The sequence below is a fragment of the Gymnoscopelus braueri genome, assembly GCF_963280865.1.
Source record: "Gymnoscopelus braueri genome assembly, chromosome: 20".
Lineage (NCBI taxonomy): Eukaryota > Metazoa > Chordata > Actinopteri > Myctophiformes > Myctophidae > Gymnoscopelus > Gymnoscopelus braueri.
The window spans coordinates 11,398,768-11,419,472 of record NC_137622.1 but is presented as its reverse complement, the minus strand read 5'-3'; positions in this window follow the sequence as shown (position 1 = coordinate 11,419,472).

The window sequence follows — 20,705 nt, the reverse complement described above, 5'->3', positions numbered from 1 at the left end:
TCATTGCTACCTCACTCCAGCAACACGCCACTGTTCCAGACTCCTCGGTCATTCCTGGATGAATTACTTCCCTGCGGTCAACATGATTCGAGGCACACGTGCGGACGGTTTGTTGAGAGTGTGGCAGAGAGCCGCGGTCCGTCCCATGCAGGCTGTTAAGCCGGTCTCTACCAGGGGATGGACCTGTCAGGCGTGCGGTCCAGACCACAGCTGTAATTCCACAGCTGTGTGAGCTTTTCAGCCTACTACTCCGTTGGCAGCTAAGAACTCCCATAGTGTCTCTTGTCTAGTCTGATTTAATCTAGTCTTCTCTTGTGTTTCAAAATATACATCGACATCTTGTTTATTTGTCAGATATGTTGACATATGAGGAATTTGACTAGGTGTAGAAAAAATTGGGGTTACATACATTTTAATCATTTTATTACTATAAAGCACTTCAAAAAGTGTTGTATTCAATATTTTTAATTAAACTAGATTTTGAGCAGCCAAGATCTGTCTAAAAGAACATAAAATATATTTTGGGCAATTTGTTTTAAAACATTCTTAACATACTGAAAACTATAGGTTACTGTTATGATGGAGGAGTTGACATCATCCTCTTTCTCTTGTGTCAATAAACCATCTCATCCTTATAGGTGAGTTTTTCCTGGCTCAGAATGGGCCTTTGGGGGGTGACTACGCATCACAGTAAGTATGATCAGACCGCATCATGACTGCGCAACAGTAAAGTCAACGAGCCTGTGTTACCTTATTTGAAATAAATCTAGGCTATGCATTTGCACCAACAATACCTCTATGCAGGAAAGACCCATATCATATTACAGATGATAGTCAATAATTGATAAGATGGATGGATGGATGCAGTGAATAAAGGCCAGTTCACACCAATGCAACTCTTTTCAACAAAACCATTTTAGAGACCGTTTGAGCAGTGTGGACTGACCAGTTGCAGACTGGTGCCATTTGGAGGTAATGGTTGCAAGGAGTTGCATTGGTGTGGACTGGTCTTTAGGGCTTGTGATGTGTATTTTCTTTCCACTATTATTTTTGTTGCGCTAGATCAATTTCCCCCTTCCTGATTCTGGCTATTTTGACCTGTCAGTTACACTTATATTAAAACCATCTGTGAACACGCAGGCATGCACGATGCATGCGTGTGCACACACACGTTTGTATATCCCAGTGGGAACCTCAAAAGCCATTTAGTTAAAAATTGCACCTTTTTTGTGTGCTAATTCTAACCCTGACCTGAATATTTACATGAAAATGCCCTTGGTACCCCAGGCACAGGAGACCAGAACAATGTCCCCATAAACAACATTTTGACAGATCTTATTATCCTTGCGGGTACTCCACATGGATAGTAGACAAACACACACACACACACACACACACACACACACACACACACACACACACACACACACACACACACACACACACACACACACACACACACTCACACTCACTCTCTTTCACACTCTTACTCACTCACTCACTCAGACACACACACACACACACACACACATACATACACACATACACACAATACACACAGCTCACGCTCTCTCTCTCTCTCTCTCTCTCTCTCTCATTCAGTTTTATCAAGTTTAACTTAAAACAGGACTGGACGGTAATATTGCGGGGGAGGGTCTGCTTGTTGCTGTTTGGTCAGGTCCAACTAGCCACGGTGGCTGCTGTAATGTGCTCTCATTGGCTGTGGCGCTGATCTCCTCGCAGATCCCTTTCATACTGTATGATATTGTGAGATGTCTAGTCGGCGACATAGCCGAATAACTAACCTGGTAGTTATTTGAAAACGGTCGGAAAGCCATCAGAGCGGATGATCGCGGCCAGATCGTCTCGCAGAGCCTTTCACACACAGCGAGCATTATCTCGCTGATCAAAGGCCGATCTGCGTCAGATCGGGGGGTTTTGTCGGCGAGTGCCAAAAAAGGTCGCCGACAGCATAATCGGACCAAATATCCTGCAGTGTGTACCTGCCTTTACTCACTCACTCACTCTTTGTATTAAAGTCCAGCTATGAGAAGAACAAAACTATTATGGGTTAGACTCAGCTTTTGCTCAAGATTCTTCTTCTTCTTTATTATTATTATCATTATTACGGGCCAGAGCTCAGCTCTGGACCTGTTTTAATGTTGCCTGTATTCTTCTGTTTCTGCCACTTTTCGCAGTTCTGGGTGAACCGTGCTGTCGCTTTTTACGAAACTCGGCCATATGGTAGATGGTCATGAAAAACGATCAAGAAATAATTCTCACAATCTTTCGTCAAAAGGTGGCGCTATAGCACTCAATTGAAAATGCCAACTTTGAACAGGTACAACTCATGCCCTGTTTGACCTACATCCATAAAACTTCAATACACACATGCGTCTTCTCATGATGAACAACTTTTACCCTCTGACTTTTGACCTCCGACCTTTAGATCTCCCACCATTTTGAATTATATGAAAAGCAGCTACAACCTATCTCCTCCTGGGATTTTGGAGCAATCTGCACGAAACCTTTTACACATGAACTTTGGACCTATGCCGACTCAACGGTGCAAGCGGATTTTCAAAAATGAAGCTTTAATGAGCCAATGAATATTGCAGTTTTATGACAATTATTCATCTGCCCCTATCACATACATGCAGACTCACATTTCTTTGAAACTTTGCCATGGATTGGATCTACCCACCTCACCTGCTGTAATTCCCTCTCAATCCATAATCACACCTGCCCTCACTCACTCCTCATTAGTCTCTCTCTCTCTCTCTCTCTCTCTCTCTCTCTCTCTCTCTCTCATCTCATCTCTCTCTCTCTCTCTCTCATCTCTCTCTCTCTCTCTCTCTCTCATCTCTCTCTCTCTCTCTCTCTCTCTCTCTCTCTCTCCTCTCTCTCTCTCTCTCTCTCTCTCTCATATTCGCCCGGGCAGGTCTGTTGGTCCAATGGCTTCTCGCTTAAGTGTGTGCCTTAGAACCTCAAGGTTGCCAGTTCAAGTCTCACTTGATGCAGACTTCATTTAAGTTGCATTGCACACAACATGATTGTGTCAATTAATGCAAGTGCAATTGTTAAAGATAACCTGAAATGCTTATTTGAGAGTATGTCTTTTCAATGTATGACATACTTCATTCTTAAAATAGCCGATCTACAATCTCAAAACTTTTCAGATAGCAACGTGTTTCTGAGCTTGTAGATCGGCTGCTTTCACTGGTTCACTTTTATCTTCAACAGACAACCTTAGCCTGGACAAAGCTATAGCACTATAGGTAGTGTTGCAGCCTGTTAATCCGAAGGTTGAGAGTTCGATTCCTGTTAATGGCAATAGGTTGAGATGTCCAATCAATCCATTCTGCTTCCATCTCTCTCTCTCTCTTCAATCTATTCTGTTTCCATGTCTCTCTCTCTCTTCAATCTATTCTGTTTCCATGTCTCTCTCTCTCTCTCTCTCTCTCTCTCTCTCTCTCTCTCTCTCTCTCTCTCTCTTCAATCTATTCCGTTTCCATGTCTCTCTCTTCAATCTATTCCGTTTCCATGTCTCTCTCTCTCTCTCTCTCTCTCTTGAGGGGTGGCCATAGCTGAGTGGTTAGTGAGCCAGCCTAGGGAGCCAGAGGCCCTAGTTGCCCCAAGTACGATTCCAGGCCAGGCCAGCAAATGAAATTTGCCCTGAGCAAGACTCTTAACCCCTAATTGCTCACAGGCCCTCATTGGAAACAAGACTGCAAGGACTTTCATGAACGGACCTGTTAAAGGAATTATCCTTATCTCTTCAATCTATTCCATTTCCATGTCTCTCTCTCTCTCTCTCTCTCTCTCTCTCTCTCTCTCTCTCTCTCTCTCTCCGATCTACAATCTCACAACTTTTCAGATAGCAACGTTTTGTGAGCTTGTAGATCGGCTACTTTCACTAGTTTTCGTTCCGAGGAGACACAAAAATGCCTTTATTGGTAAATGGTATGTGAACCAGTGATCTAGAGTAGTTCGGGACACAGAGGCTTGGTTCATAATGGACGGAAATACTTATAAATATCAACAGACACTACCAGGGAGGCCATATATCTAGCTCATTGAGAAGAGAGGTAACCTCGGAGTCCGTAGATCGCTGGTTCGATCCCTGTCCACGACAATGTATTGAGGTGATCATGATTTGGCATTCTTGGTTTACACATAGTGTTTCTTGAGGATAGGCTTAGGCGTTGTTTTACTGAGGTTAGGGTTAGTGAGGGTTTAAAATGCTCATTTGTTAATTGCATGGTCTTCTTTCTCTCAAGTTCATTATTCTATGTTTTCTATGGCTTATTGTGCATATTACTTATCATTGCTTCTTTCTGTTTTCTTTCTGCATTCCCTGGCCCCGCTTATCGCTGCTTGCAGCTATATTTCCTCTTATTCTTCCTCCGCTCCTCGTGTGAGAGACTTTCTGTGTGTGTGGGGGTTTGATTATGTCTCTGCAGTGCTGTATTCTTTATGTGTATTTTTCCTCCACCAAAGGAGTCCAGTGGGCCAGTGTGAAAACATACGCACACACATACACACATGTTGGGGTTGAATTAACACAGCGGGCGCCAGCAAATGAGTGGCTTTCATGCAGGCTCTAGAAAGTGTTTCTGTCTTCCCTCATCACCTCATCTCCACTCAGCCTTTCTGCTCTTAATTGGAAAAATGACACTGGCTCATCTGGCTTCTGTTCTCCAGAGAAGGAGGAGGATGATCAAGGGAGGCCGGAGAGGTGGACTTTTGACCAAGGCGTGTGTGAAGAAGGAGGTGAAGAGGAGGTGTTGGGTGAGTAATTATTGCTTCAGGGGTTTCCAAGGTTAGCAGCAGCAGGATCAGAGGGTGTCGGCTTCAGGGGGGACTGGCTCCACAATCCACTCTACCCACAAAACAGTACAATCCTCAATGTACAATTTTAACTCCAAGAGTGTACAAATGGCACCCAATGGGTCCATTTGGTTTCATTCATACACTTGAGTTAAAGCTGCAATCCGTATGTTTCTTGTCTTACCCAGGATTTGAGTCTGGGTCTTCGCGTGGGACACCACACTTCTACCACTCTCCGTGAGGGAATACACACACACACACACACACACACACACACACACACACACACACACACACACACACACACACACACACACACACACACACACACACACACACACACACACACTATACAAAGTTCATATGGATAGACACCAGCAGATCCCAACTTTAACGGTATCATGATATGAGTTTATGAGTCAACACACACTTAGAATAAGTGAACGTTCTAGTATCCCTTTTTGTAAAACTGTTTTTTAAACTTTTTTTCTTTCTACGTTCTAGTATCCCAACCACACCAGGGGACTGTCTTGAGTGTCATGAAATGTTTTATTGACATGAGGACAGTAATTGGGCATGAGTTTTTCTATTTCTCTGGATGCGATGGACAATTTAAATGCAAATAAGTCACAGATGATGTGTAAACCGATGACCAGTCCAGGGTTTTATATAGTTCTATTGCCAGAGATTGTTTTTTGTTTGTTTTTCTTTCAAATAATTTTGGCTCGCCAAACTGTATCCTCATTGTTTGAGTGGACGTGTGGTCATAAAAGCTCTTGAATCTTGATTCAGGGGACTGGTTTGAATCCAAAGTTTCCCTTCAGTTTGTCTTGAAAGGAAACAAAACAAAAACCATATAAAAGAAATTGGACTGGAAAGTTTGACAGAATATGATGAAAAAAAAAAAATTCAGAAAAAGTATATCAGAATAATTCAGTCCCATGTATTGACTTCAACAGAAACATTATACAAGTTGTTGTTGTTATTAAATGGCCTATTTTGTTTGCACGCCACTAAACACACAACAGCTTGCATGTACAAATTGATTCATGCATGTTATCAGAGTTCATATACTATGTATTATATGTCGTAATTACTCAAGAGCTACACTGAAGTTTTGCTCATATCAACACAGTTGTTTACTATTTTCAGTACAGCTCTGATCATGGACTTTTAATGGACTCCATTCAGTTCATGTTTATGAGCGTGCGGCCAGTGCTTCTCATTATTGTATTCGCTGTCATGATGAAGAATTACTGTATGTTTCTGTGGATCTAATGTCTTCATCTACATCATCACACAGGGATTCAGATTACTGCCTCGGCATTATGAACATGATCTGAACATGTTATTTGATTCAGACTGACTTCATTTAGGGCTCGTTTCCTGATCCAGACATTAAATATTGCACATGTTCTCATGTGATTATTGCTCACTGACACAGGATACTGACCTAAAGATGCATCTCAAATTTTTTTCCAGGGGGCCCACAGCAAAATGTGTTAATATGGCATACAAAATCAGTTGAACCACTTTAACTGTATATTACTTTGACTGTTTGAAAATAGCCAATCTATAAGCTTGCAATGTGTCAACGCATTGTGAGCTTGAAGATCTGCTATTTTCAAAATATCTTGTAAAAGGTTTAACGCAAAAGGAATTTCCTCAAGCACTAGTAAAGAATCTATATCTAAATATCTTTTATGGAGGTCCCTGGCACAAAATAGTTTCTGATGGGGGTCCGTGGCCACATACGTAAATATAACTTTGGGGGTCCTTTCCATGAAAAAGTTTGATAAGCACTGGTTTAAACAAGCATCAGCATGTGAGACTCAATCTCACCCTCTCGGAAACACACATGCCGACACACACACACACACACACGCGCGCGTGCGCACACACACGCACACACGCACACTAACACAAAACGTACCATAATAGAATCTTGCAGCATACTTCCAACTAGCTAAACCCTGTCTGTTACAAGTTAATTTTGCGGTATAACAGGCTGTTTTGTAGAGCAGACAGAGCATCTCTCCAACATGGATGTCATAGCATGTTTAGAAAGAGTTCCTACGCTACCCTAAAATATTGGCGCTTCATTTAAATTTATTGGTGTCCTTTATTGGATTAGTTGTTGCTCGAGTGCATGTTGTTCATTAAGACATCAAACACTTCACAGTCCAGTGCTCTTTTCTCCGCCTGTTGGAGACCGGGCTTAAATTCCAGTAAGTGAGAGATCAGATGGGGGTCATTTGTGGCAGCTGGGGGTGTGTAGGCAGAAGAATGCTCTGCCCCTTCTGACTCCGTTACAGCTTTTATCCCCTCTAATGGGATGACTTGGTGCGGGGATCCCAGGGGTGATGGAGGCTTTAGATACCTGGCCCCACTCCCATGCGCTGTGTACCATCTGGGCAACAGCAAAACACACTGTGCATGCCAAGACTAAATGCTGAACTTGTGGAAGGAGCCATGTACGTACATCCCCAGCTGCCGTGTAAAGGAAGGGGGTCCATGAAATATAGGCACGGATGGAAGTGGGGTTGTCTGTCCTCATAGCTGTGTCTCCACTGATCGGTCTTCCATTTTAACCCTCTTTCTCAATGCACAGTTACGCCATCCGTCCATCTGGTTCCATTTGTACACTCTGAGTTAAATTAACACAGAGGATTTTACTGTGTTAAGACAGAGAGGTCACAGCTACCACCCATGGACCTAGTTGAATATGACACCCCTACTAGTCAATGTGAGAGGGTCAGGTGATGCAGCATACGGTAAAGGGACTATGCTGAATGTTCCTGACATTGTCCACGCTTCACTGAGATCCTGAACTGCATTGTTGGATCCGGTCCGGGGTTTCCCAGCGTTACAACCAAAGTGGAGGAAAGGGAGAAGAACTGATTTGGGGCTGTGGTGAGGAAAAGTTGCCTTTTATTTGGATGTAACAGACAGACACAGTGGAGGGACTCACAGCCTCTCAGCTCTGTGCCGTTCTATGGTCTTGTGTTATTTTGTTATACTGAGTATGCTCTGTGTGTGCGTACGTGCGTTTTAGTGTTGGGACTACAGTTATTTAAAAATTCAGATTGGGGTTAGAGATCAGGCATTTAGGAGTTACAGTAGGGTTAGGGTTACATATTTTGAGGTCAAGGTTAGGATTAGGTAGTAAGTAAGTAAGGACTGAATTTAGCTCAGAGTTGCTACAGTTCAGCACATAATATTTACGGCTTTTACACTATGCAGAAACTTTGGCCATTCTTCTGCTGCATATATATTCTGCATAAACCGGCTGCTAAGCGATTCCCCCATTTATATTCTGTAATATATGTTTTCCTGTATATTGTTCTCTGGTTGCAACAAATAGTTATATATCCTATCTCAGTAGCCAAGGGAATATGCATTTCCACTTAAAAATTGTGTGTGTATTGATACTTTTTCTACACGCACACGCACACACGCACACGCACACGCACACACACACACACACACACACACACACACACACACACACACACACACACACACACACACACACACACTTGAATACACTTTACACTTTATTACTTATTGCTGCTACATTTTACTCATATAATACCTTGTTTTTGTGTTAGTTACAGTGTGCCACAGCAACATTTCACCGCACATACTTGTATGAGCATGTGCGGCATGATGAATAAATCTTGAATCTTGAGTAAGATAAGAATGTGTGTGTGTGTGTGTGTGTGTGTGTGTGTGTGTGTGTGTGTGTGTGTGTGTGTGTGTGTGTGTGTGTGTGTGTGTGTGTGTGTGTGTGTGTGTGTGTGCGTCGGTGTAAATCAAGACGTATTATTCCATGGCTCAGTGTGAGCCCCATCTGTCTTTCACATGGTGACGATAAAAAGATATGACACAATCTAGAAAGAGACCAGAAGAAATCAGTACTGCAGGCCTTCACATCCATTTTGTTCACTTCACATCCTGTTTACTTCTTAAGTTATTAATCATGGTTTTGTCCCCCTGTCATCAAAAGCAGTTGTTTAATGTCTGCTTCCATCTCATCTCATCTATTTACAACTTTAACAACAGTCGCATGAGATAAACCAGACAATGTGAGGTGGCTGTTCTATACAAACTACTCTTTAAATGGAAACAGTAGGCTAATAATTGATTGTTTTTGTCTGTGATGGTAGTGATGGTTGTGGTGAGTGCTCTCTTAACACATCAGTCCAAAATCTCACACAGTTGTTCAATTGGTGACTGTGAAGGCCGTAGCATATCACCTTGTATGTCCAAATCTGTACATGTTCAGAAAATGTGTTCCAATGGATCCAATGTAGTCCCAAGCTCTTGCTAATACTTTTCTTTGGTTAAATATTTATAAAAAGTACAAACACACGTAACCACTTTCATCTTCAAAGATTTTCAGAAATGGCAGATCTTGTAAATCGGCTATTTTTGCTACTTTTGTCCAAAACTGTTCTACGACGAAGTGGGGCGTTCATTTACGAAGTATGGAGATACAAGGTTTCTGCCTGACAGCAACGATATGATTCACATCATTCACTTAACATCTGTGACCTCTTGTGCCCTTTGAATGGGGGTCATTGTCATCCTGGAAGAGACCACTGCCATCAGGATGGAAATGTTTCATCACAGGATAAAGGTGATCACTGAGAATAACTTTGGACTTGATTTGCAGTTGATCCCTTTCCTAATCTCTCAATCCCTTCAAGTGGACAAGTTGATCCACAAAATGCCCCCCACAGCGTAACAGCCACCAAACCCTCACTGAATTGGTCAAGCTATCAGGCCGGTACACCTCTTTGTGGTGTAAATGTATATGGTAAAGGATGACTCATCTGACCATATGACTTTTATTTCTACATCTCTGTAGATAAGTGCCCAGGGGCCAGCTTCCGAGTTGTAAATTGAGGCTATATAGGAAGAGACAGTTCATATGAATGGCCCGTCGCTGTTTCACACCTGCTGGTGTCGGAAGTAAATAAGCTCCATTCAAGCGGATGGGTTTTTGCCGAACTTTACACTTGATTTTATTGCATTCAGTCCCCACCCCCGCCCTGATCCCAACCAATAGCATTCATTTCCGAGTGCACAGGATATAGAAAGATGGTGGATTTGAAATCGTTGAAAAATAGGCTTCATTTACGGTCTGTAGAGTCTATGGGCGCAACGTTGTCCATACTTTTTACTGTCTGTGATCAGTGCCTATGGTTTTTACACCACTGAACTCTCAAATGTGCCTTCATCTCTGTAGTTTGCAGACTGTTCTGATCATGTCCTGCATTGACATTAGTCCACGTTACTCTTCAGTTTTTTCTATATCACGCATTTGCACAATAATGCACAAAAAATGCATGCATAATATTTTTGGGTCAGAACATATCTTGCTACATTGCTTTGATTTCCTCAAGCCAAGCCTTCACCTCTGCTTTTTCTGCTCTCAATTTGTGCCAAGTAAAAAAGAAAAAAGAAAAAATACAGTGTGGCTTGAGTTCAGTCCCTTGTGGTTTTCTGTTTGTTGTGGGGATGAAGGGGCATCAGACACCAGCTGTTAGAGTGAAGTTCAACTGTCTGCTGTGGTTGTATGGGTGAACCAGTGCTCTCTAATGCCTCATTTATTCTCCACTGTATGATGGTGTCACACCAAAAATGGCCAATCCAAGCTCTGTACTGTAGTTTGGCAATTTTACTCATTATTTTTCGGCTAAATGGGGTGCACAAAATACTTGTCGATTGGCTATTGTCGATGTGCGATGCTGTCGTACAACTAAGTATAAATCAGGGCTCAAAGCTGACTGTCTGTCAACACCCTGCCAAGTCGCACAATCGTAACTCAGCAGCACCTCGTGGCTCCATGGCCCCAGAGTGTTATGAAGAAATGCACAGAGAGGAAGAAAGCAACACATTCATACGTGGCACAGAAGCTAGGCAGAAAGAAAATGACCTCATAATGATATACAACATAAGAGTCTAAAAAGTTCCGCTCCCCCAGAGTTGTTTGAACCCACTGACATTACCACCCTTAGAGCCCCAAATCTTGAAAGTGAAATAAAATAAAGTTCTATAATTAAAACGCTACAAAGTGCATTTTAAAACAGAAAACAAGTGATAGGGTGGCGCTAGAGTTAGGGCCATGGGGTCACCAAAATCAGTAGAGTTTATTCTTCGGAGAGCATGAAGGAGCACAGCAAATTCCATGGCAATCCAGCCAGTAGTTTTCAAGACACGTTGTATGGTCTGTATCAAATCATGGATGGACTGTCTGACTGATCAACGTCACCATCCTTACGCGGAATTCACAACAGCAGCGGTATTCTGCTTCTGCGTTCTGATTTGGCGTTAGAACCGTGTTGCGAGCAGGGCTAAAAGCCCACATACTGTAGTTCCAGAGAGAAAAATTAAAATGTTAGCCAAGAAATATCTACCAGTGCTGGTGAGAGGATTTAATGCTTAAGACTTAAACAGTTTGACAGATGAGTGAGACTAAATTGATTGTTCTGAAACGTAAAGCAGTACGTTTTGCATGAAGGCAGCTGGTTGTGATTTGATCGTTCTCAGCAGGTCAGGGAAAATCACGCAAATAGTGTTTTGGGAGTAAAGAGCTTTAATAACAGTGGAGGAGAACTCTACGCTGCAGAGCCACAACGTGATAATAGAGACCTTTTGTGGAATGACCATGTCATGTCACACACCACAAAGAACAAATGCAGTTTCTCCCTTCTATATTATAACACACAGACACCTTCTTTCCGTCTAAAGAGCAGAAGAAGAGAGAGAAGACAAGATAAATAGAGGCAGAGAGAGAGAGAGAGAGAGAGAGAGAGTGAGTTCTTTTGAGTACATCCAAGTCAAGTGTATTCCTTTCCTGGAGACAGTTGGAGCAGGTCTCTGTTGAATAATAGCATTGTTAACATAGATCAGCCAAGGGCTTGTAGGAGTTGAGCACAGGGCTAGACAGCTGCAGCCCAGCCTGTGGTTGGGCTGCAGTTCAACTCTGCTCAGCCATGGACCTCCACCATCGGTGGCTTGCCTGTCCTTGTGGTAGTAGTAGCCGCAAAGCGGTGCCACCGATCTCACCATCTGCACGCCCGTCAACTGAACCCACCAGATTTAGGATGTGCTGTACGAAGGGAAACGAGGCCGGGAACCAAAATGGGGAGCGAAACTAGGCATCTGTGTAATGTATTGCATCTGCCCCTGCCACGTTGAAGCCGCATGTTAGAGAGAGAGATCCAACGTGATGACAGTTTGAACATACACCTGTTGTTTTGCCACAGCGGCAGAGGGCCGTTATTCTTTCATTAGGATTAGAGAATCAGTTCTGAAGCGGTCAGGCTCTCTGATGTATGAGTTGGGGAGAAGGGGAGAGGAGGTGTTGGAGAAAGTGAAAAACAGAGGTGAATGTGCTCGGCCAAAATGCAGCGCCAAGAAATTCTGTGTGACTGAAAAAGCCCCCGCGCCCCTCCCGCTTTCTCCTCCAACTGAAAGACGTTCTGTCTGGAAAAAAGGGGACCAGAGGAGAAAGAGGATGGAGAATTAACATTTGGGAGTGCTGTGGTGTTATAATATTGTGCATTATGCCAAAATGCACTGTGCACTGGCACATAGGCTACACACACACACACACACACACACACACACACACACACACACACACACACACACACACACACACACACACACACACACACACACACACACACACACACACACACACATACATACAGTAGCAAAATCCGGGGTGTTCAGTTGACTCTGGAAGTACCTATAAGGGTCAATTTGGCATGGAGCTCATTGAGACATGGAAGCTGTGAGTTTTCTCCTGTTGTTGGTAGAGACTGCCTCTCTCCCCCAAACTCTCTCTATAATGACTGGCTGTGTTTTCCTAAGCTTCCTCCAAATGGATTCCTGGTGTCAGAGACGAGGCTGGTGTTTTCTCTAGGCTTTCTTAACCCATTTAGACCTGAGGCCGATTCTAAAAACGCCTTCTGAAACCTAACCATAGTTTTCTGAAAACGTTTAAATTCTTACTAAAAATAAAAATAGAAAATGATGTTACTATATGTATAGCAACAACTGATGAGACACAGAGGTGGCTCCCGGATTGAAAGGTATAACAACGTATAGGTAGCAACAGGTCTCAATGGGTTAAGCCTGATTTATACTATATTTGATGAACTCTTAATTAAGCATTAGGCTGTCTATGTGCTATTTGGGATTCTGGTGAATATTATAAACAGACATACTGTATGAGCAACGCGTACTTCAGGCCAGTCTGACAGGGCACTGGTATCCAGTGGTATTCACTGGTATACTGCCGGGTTTGTTTCAGGCTGCATGCCCGTCATAGATCAGTTTGCAATTAAACAGTTGCCACATGGAATGTTTTGTCACTAGAAGTATGCGTGGCAATGTGTTGCGAGTTGTAAATCTCCCAGACATCTCCCTGTTGGTTGGATTTATAGGAAACAATCAGCCACAGATTAGTTTAAAACAGGAATCAGCCAGTTGGAATCCAATTAGTGAGTGGCATTGCCTCATCCTTGTGTCAGTATGTCTGCCAGGGGTTTCACAAGAGAGAAATGAAATACCCTGAAGCCTGGACTGTGTTGGATCTGCATTGAGAATATTATTCTCAGTAAAACTAGCTCAATGCTTTCAGCACTTGTTGGAAAGTGACATTAAAGCGGTCTGTTCCCTTCCAGCAGGAGTGAGGGGCTATTTGTTTGTGTTTGATAATGTGGTGTTTGTGATTAGACACTGAGTGGGGTCTCACTTTGAACTGCGCACACTCTACATTTCCTCTGTTCTGATGCCTGCAGGGACGGGAATTGGCCGACCGGTCCGGCTCCCAAGAGAAGAGGAGAAGGGGCCGGTTAGAAACCTCGCTCCAAACCTCAGTGAATTCCTGATGAAGGAAAGAATGCAGCAAGAAGCCACGTTCCCTTCCTTTCTACTTGTTTTCTCTTTCTCTTTTTCAAACCCACTAAAACCTCCCATCATGCACCATGTTGGCTCCCACTGCTCGTCATTCAGTTGAACAGTCCTCCTGGCAGCGGCACAGTCATAAAATCCCTATAGTGAAGAATATCTGGCAGATGGAGAGCGGCTCTGGAAACGTCTCTGCTTCAATACGAGAATGCAATAATAGCTCAACAGATGCATTCCTCCACTGATAATATATCTATTGTTACTGTGGAACGTTTTATCGGTTTCTTGTGGATCGCAGGGCGTGTCAAGCGAGGGTCAATAGATCTGGATTGACCGGGAAATGAGAGGCTTAGTTGTTCTTTATTCCCGGGCCAGCAGTAGTTGCATAGGAAATGTCATGTTAACAAGAGAGACTCAGTGATTGATGTCCATTAATTATCTTAATATGCAACAGTGAAGATCAAAACATACCATATCATAGAGTTCTGGCATCTGGAGGCCTGCTTGTGAAGGCTACTTTGGCCTGGCGCTGCTCCACCAGCTTCTTGATGAGCTCTCAAGGCAAGGCAAGGCTATTTGTTTAACACATTTCAACAATAGGACAAGTCATAGTGCTTTGCACAAAACATTATTATGAAGACAAAGTATGAAAGAGAGACTTTATAAAAGGACTCTTGAATACGATGAAAAAGTTATTACAGAGTTATGAGAATATAAAATAAAATAAAACGTTAAAATAAAACACTAACAATAAGACACAAATAAGAGAATAAAGTTACAGTGCAGCACAAGAAATTAATCAAAAACCTCAATAAAAGGAAGTGGCATACAGAAAGGTCTTCAGTTTTGATTTAAAATAAATGGTTGTAGCAAATGCGCAGTTTTCTGGAAGTTTGTTCCAGATATGTGGTACATAAAAACTATTAAAACATTAATGCATTAATAAAAAAATCTGAAGTTATATCAAGTTGATCAAATCAATTTGTTTCTCTGAAGTATGGACATGTTGTTACCGCCCTCAAGCTGTCACTTTTTCTGCGAAACCATTCTGAGGTTATGTCTGATTTTATTTGTGTTAGTTTAACACAAATGTAACCAAATGGACCCCTAAGGGTCACAGATACACTCAAACACACACACCAGTGTTTGGTCACTTGACCCAACCAGAGTCGCTGTTATCAAGGCTGCTTGGTTGCCTGGCAACGTCATTGTTCCCGTGGGAGTGCCTTTGGGAAACCGTGGCGATAAAATTCCAGAGCATTCCAGTCAGGACTCAGGTGTCCCCTCAGCCTCTCAGAGACCTGTAATGTATGTGTGTGTGTGTGTGTGTGTGTGTGTGTGTGTGTGTGTGTGTGTGTGTGTGTGTGTGTGTGTGTGTGTGTGTGTGTGTGTGTGTGTGTGTGTGTGTGTGTGTGTGTGTGTGCTTGCACATGCACACGCACGCGCACGCAAAGAACAGGTGAATTCTGTCTGAAGTTCATTGAGGGAGGAGAAGTAATAAAACAACCACACCCACCCATCCAGTTCAGCCTATGTCTCTCTGTCCAGACTGTTGACTCACACAGTTTTCAGATGCTTCCGTCATACAGCGAAGGAAGTGCTGAAAATGACCCGCGGGTACAGCAGATGTCCCACCTCCTCCCAGCTTCCATATCGTCTTTAAATAAAATGAGTCAAAGCATATTTAGCTTGCTACGAATCAGAAATGGGAATTCAAAAATGTGTTTTAAAGATATTTTAAATATATATTTTCGTCAACGGAAATGATGACAGCTTCCTTTCTCGGCTTTCGGGAGGTGTAGTTCCAGACTCTATATAGTATATACTGTAGCATTCTGAGATTGTGGAATAGTTGTCTGGCTACGCATGACTAGTTCAGCCTGGACACATCATGACTCAGACCGGGACTCAAACGCACGTGCTTATCACCACATACTGGGGATCTCAAACAGGAGGGAGTTTAAATAACCCTCATCAGCAGCACTCTGTTGTTGACTACGACTCACCTGTCGCTATTAAATCTCTCCAGTGAGGTCAGAGCCACGCAGGAATGTGGAGCCGGAGGTCTGCTGTAAATATCAGGGACTGTTTACTGAGGTCTTTTACAGCAGAGCACTTCCTCTGCTCTGCCCACTGAAGTCTGACTTATACTTTGTCGTGTCGTTGCTGTCGGGCAGAAACCTCTTATCTCCATGCTCTAACCATTTGTGTTTTTTTCCCGTAAATTAATGGCATTCAAAAATATGTCATTCATACTACAGCGTCTGCTGTTTTGTTGGTGCGCTACACTGTCATGATGGACTATAAAATTAGGCACGTTTCTCTGTCTCTCCCATGGAAAACAGCTTGTTCCCTCCATGCTCTGTATTTCAATCATGACTTTTTCATGTGATGACTTCTCAGTATGGACCCCATATTGACAGTGGTGGAAAATGTACTCACGCATTTTTCAGAGTATCAATACCACAATGTAGGAGTGCTGGAGTGCTCAACATTTTACTTGAGTTAAAAGTACAAAAGTATCAGCATCAAAATATACAAATGTAAAAGTACTCATAATGCAGAATGTCCCATTTCACAAAAAGCTCACAAAGTGTCACATCGCAGCACGTTTTGAGCTTGTAGAACCATGAAGTATAAAATAGGGCTCAATTGGTTTTGGTGTGTTTTGTAATAATCTAAATCGGCAAAGTAACTGTATATAGTAACGAAAATTGACAAATAATTGTAATGGAGTAAAAAGTACCATATTTGCCTCTGAGATTAAGTAGAATAGAAGTATAAATTACCGGGGGGAAAATACTCAAGTAAAGTAAAATTACCTCAAAATTGTACTTGAGTAAGTGCACTTAGTTATTTTCCATCACTGCGGGAAGGGTTAGAAATTGTACTTCTAGTCCTTCTGTCTCACGGGGGGACTCTGGTGTTTGCTGGCAGGGAGATGAATAACTGATGTGTGTCCTCTCAGCTGCTGAGAGCTGCTGGTCTCTTTTAAATCACTTCTCAAAACACTCTTTTATAGACTTGCTTTTACTACCTCATTATAGTCTGTTTTTGTGTTCTTATCTTTTTATGCTCTTTCATTAAGTTTCTGCACACTCTTTATCCGTTTATGCTCTTTTATTATGTTTCTTGCACAAATGTTAACTTTTTTAAATAAAATCTTTGATGCTTTGTGAAGCACTTCGTAACTCTGTTTTAAAAAAGTGCTTTACAAATCGAATGTATTATTATTATTAGTAGTAGTAGTATTACTGTTTATCAGAGCAGGAAAGACCACTCTGGATCAATTTTGTTTAAATTGACAGTTCCCCCATAGATATTGTTTGATACAGACATGACATCTGACCTCTTCACACACTTCACTGCACTGCACGGATATGGTATTTAAAACCATATAAAATAAGTTAAATAAGAAGAACTAATAGACAGTAGTACTAAAAAAATAAAGTTATTAACAGCATAAACACATTTGTGAATGTTAGTAGCAACGTCCCGGCGTGATTTATAAGCTCATGAATGTCATAATAATAACTCTGTGACTTAATATGGAAAACGGGACTGGGTTTGCAGGGAGGCTGCCATCATGTGCGAACTTTCATCACTTGACTTGGCTGACCAATCATCTTTATGTTTCCACCAGGCCAAACGGGAAGTTTTCTTTTCATTTCTGTTTTCGAAAGATTATTTTGAAGCCTTCCGTCTTTGGGTAGAAAACACAGTGAAAGGGAGACAGGAAGGTGAAAACAGGGAGGAGTTCATGTGGTGTTGTGTTATATCAGTACATTAACTGACTGAGCCACCAGGATGCCTCAAGTGGGTTTGAGGGTACATCCCATAGTCTGGAGGGACAGTGGGCAGTGTTGATGCTTGTACAGAAAATATCAAAGAAAATATTTGTCGTGTACGGATTGGAAAAGTATTCAGGGAGTGTATTCCTTGGCCTGCCCTGCTGGCAGTATGCATGAAAAGCGCCGCATATTGGTACATCAGTTTGTGAGTTTAGCTGCACACGAACACATACACACAGGGGCGAAAACATATTCTCGGCTTGGGGTGGGGGGGGGGAATGAGGTGTACCATCACCACACTAGGGAATGCACACAAGCAATCAGCCTGTATAATGCAACTTCACCACTGAACACCACATTGTGATTTGTGCCGCTTTGTGCACAAACTTCGCAGAATTATTTTGTCATACTTTGTTTTCTTTTTTCCCACCTTTTTGATTGGAGAGCAGAGAGACATTGCAACACAGGTCTCCAGCATGAATACTTTGTTGATGTACTATATCAGGTCATCTACCGGCGCGCCCCCAAGGCAGGATGTTTTAAAGGTGTCATGGAAGACTACAGATCCTTGGACAGATTTTGACAGGTTCCTGTCATCCTATAGCGTAATCCCTCACACACCCTCTAGCGCTGCCGCCATGTGCCGGGGCCGGGTTTATCAGGACAACCTTTCCCTCCTGTCCGCTCCCTTCATGGCTCAGATCGGAGGCAGCCAGTTTGCATTCTTCGTTGCCGTCTCTGCTAACTATGTTTTCACTTTTTTCCCTCCCTCCTTTCTTCCTGCAGTTCACACTGCCAAAGAGATGATGACATCATGCAGAGCGGCGGTATAGGCCCTGTGTGCGTTACCCACGGCCTTGCAGGAGATCCAGGGACCCACGGCAGGAAGGGTGAGGGTTGGCAGGGGGGGGGGGATGTTCCTCAGTGGCAGGGTGAACACAGAGAGGTTCCACGTTTTGAAAAACCTTTTATTCTTTTAGCTGTACCTATCTTGGCCAACTCTCCCAAGATCTGGTCCAGCCAAAGGAATAAAGGCTTTTAAAAAACATGGAATGCTGGAGATTGAGTGCTTTGGACTTTTTCAGTAGTTTAAACACTACTCTCTTGGACACGAACCCCACCTCGCAATGAACACCTCTCCTTGTTCTCTTTACGGAGAGTGGTTTCGGGAGAAACTGTTACATCTTGGGAAAAGTTCAATGCAGTGTAGGCACAGGTGAGGTACAGTAGTAAACTTTGATTTTAACAACACTAATAAAGTCTCAACATACGGATTCGACAACTTGAAAACGGCTTAGAAGAACTTCCTGATGATAAGAGGGATTCTGAGAGAATGAGGGAGTGAAAGAAGCAGACAGATTAGAAGGGAGGGCATGGAGCAGAGGAGTAATAAATATAACTAGACGATAAAAAAGGAGACATAAAGTAGCGTTGTGCTGGCAGGAGAGTAGAACGGGGACATTCTTTGTGTTCTCGGGCTCCTCGCTGTAAAGAATGACTTCAGAGTCTACGGATTCTGCAGGGGATCCAGGGGTTACTGAGTGACAAGATGGCAAGGAGGGTCAAGAGCCCTAGCTATTGTTATGAAAGATTTGTTCTATGTGTTGTGAGGCCCAGAGATCACTGGCTTGAATCTGGAGCCAATTATAGGATTAAAGAGTACAGGGGAAACCCCTGTGATCCTGTTAATAATCCCTGTTTGCTTTCAAAACTGTCTGCATGTCAGCTGAGTGATCCTCTGAGCCACCTCAGTGGCAATGGGAGGGGAAGTGTGTGTGTGCGTGTGTGCGTGTGCGTGTGCGTGTGTGCGTGTGTGTGGGTGTGTGTGTGGTGTGTGTGTGTGTGTGTGTGTGTGTGTGTGTGTGTGTGTGTGTGTGTGTGCATGCGTTTGTTTATTGTGAACATGTGTGTTTGTGTTGGTTGGTATGGTAGAGGTTTGGGTTGTTCAGGGTTCCTACACAAGTAGCCTATGGAAAGTATGGAAAAATTAAAACAAAGCATGGGGAAATATGTATGTTTTCAGACTATTGTCCCTATTCTGTTTTCTAAATGACCAAATTCAGATTTTCTAAGAGTAAATTGATCATACAAGCATTTTTCATGGCCACTGTGTGTGAGAGCACAGGCCAGAGAGAGCTTGATGTCGTTAAAAGTAAGGTTCAAATTATATTGCATATGAACATCCCTTTTGTTATTGTGAATAGGGGTTGATAATATACAGTTATTTCAATTCACATGACAAAATCTGAATAACAATTGCTCTGTCTTAGCATTGCCTGGATTTTGGGTCACTTTCAGGCTGATGTCCCAATTTTGGGCGTGTAGGCAAATTTCTTCAAACAATTTCACAATGCCGCTGTGAGCTTGTAGATCGGCAATTTTCACCATTCAATCGTCTCTGTCGGGTGATCTACAAGCTCACAAAGCTTGGCACAGCGATCATGATCACAATGCATACACAATTGTGGGCTTATACTATAGATCGACCATCTTTGGCACTGTTTCGAGCTTGCAGATCTGCTACTTTTGATGCTTTTGTGTGACTATGACTCCAGCCCTTTGGCTCACACTGAATGTTTTTCATTCTCTCCTTATAGAGAAGTGTAAGAGTGGGGTTTGAACCAATGATCCTGGGAACATCTAGAGCATCGTAACACACTGATGTACCCCAAATTAGAATCACATTTCAATGTGACTAACCCTATCTCAGTAGGGGAAGGTGCAATTCTTTGTATAATTGTCAGTATAGATTTGTTTTTGCGCATTATTCAGAATTTTAAACACTTTACACACTGACACACACACTTTACACTGTATATTGCTTATTGTGGCCAAGATTTTACTCATATTATACCTGGCTTTTATTATATATATTTTTTATATGTTTTTTTGTTATTGATACATGCCATACCAGCAATATCACTGCACATACTTATGAGCGTGACAAACATATCTTCTTGAATCTTGAATGTTGGGCTGTGCTGTAAATGCCAGGCAGCAGAAAGAGTGATATATTCTTTAAACTGTATCGCTTCAGTGCTCAGAGGCAATAATGCTACTTTGAGATTGCCTAACTGCAACATGGACACGTGTCTTCAATAATATGCATGCTGTGTTAGGCTACTGTATATCAAAACCGTACAAGCATATGGA